The sequence below is a fragment of the Galeopterus variegatus genome, unplaced genomic scaffold (assembly GCF_000696425.1).
Source record: "Galeopterus variegatus unplaced genomic scaffold, G_variegatus-3.0.2 Scaffold1244, whole genome shotgun sequence".
NCBI lineage: Eukaryota > Metazoa > Chordata > Mammalia > Dermoptera > Cynocephalidae > Galeopterus > Galeopterus variegatus.
In genome coordinates, this window is record NW_007727355.1 from 266,418 (window position 1) to 267,531 (window position 1,114).

The window sequence follows — 1,114 nt, forward strand, 5'->3', positions numbered from 1 at the left end:
GGGGGGATGACAGGTGTGAAATCTGGGGTGGGAACAAGCTTGCAAGCTGGAGAAACAAAAAGAAAGCTGTCACCAGAGCTTAATAAATGAGGGGAAGTCGTAGTAAGAGGTTCTTAACCTGGGGACCCTGGGCGGATTTCAGTGACCACACAGCACTTGATATTGTCTGCAATAGCAGGTGTCTGGGCATATGATCTAGGCCCCTGGAGTCGTCCCTTCAGACAGACAAGAATACTCACATTTTATAGATGTGACTCAGAGAGGGCAAGTGACTTGCCTAAGACCACACAGCCTGGACTTGAGCCCAGGTCTGTCCTTCTATCCTTCCCCAAAACTCTGTAGCACAGTGAGTCAGCTGTAGGATTGAACCTGGATCCTGGCTTGTCTCCTTCTGGATTCTTCTGACTTTCTTGTTCTTGACACCAGAGGTTCTTCACCAGTGGCCCCAGGATGGATTGTGGTGGTGGGAGGAGTTTCTGCAAACTTGTGAAATTATCTGCCAAATGTTGTGTCTTGGTATATTTTGNGGGAGGAGTTTCTGCAAACTTGTGAAATTATCTGCCAAATGTTGTGTCTTGGTATATTTTGTGGGTAGAGGAGCTGTGCTTCCGTGAGTTTCCCTAGAGGGGTGTTTGACCCCTAAAAGTTAAAAACCTCAGTTCAAAAATCTTCTGGGAGGGGAGGAAGATGGAGAAGTATCTGCCTCCTGACCTCTCCTCCCCCCATGTCTCTTCCCCTTCTTTGCTGGCTTATGTGGCCATGTCATGAAACCATCTAAAAAGTCGCTATCACTAAACACATGGCCAAAATTTGTCCCCAGCATCTGTCCCTTGGCCCCTCCTCACACCTCCTCTTAGGGCATGGAGGCAGCACATGGGCAGGTGGCCTGGGTATACATCCAGTATGTCATTCTAACAAGCTGTGTGAGCTTGGTAAGTCCCAGTCTCCATCAGGAGGGACTCTCAGGGACAAAGGATAAAACATTCAACTCCAACTGGCTGAAATGACAAAAGGACAATCAGAATGTATACTTTCAAAGTTAAGGCTCAGGTCACAGACCTGGCTGGATTCAGGCTGCAAGTGATGTCACCAGGGCCACACTCTCCATCCCTCT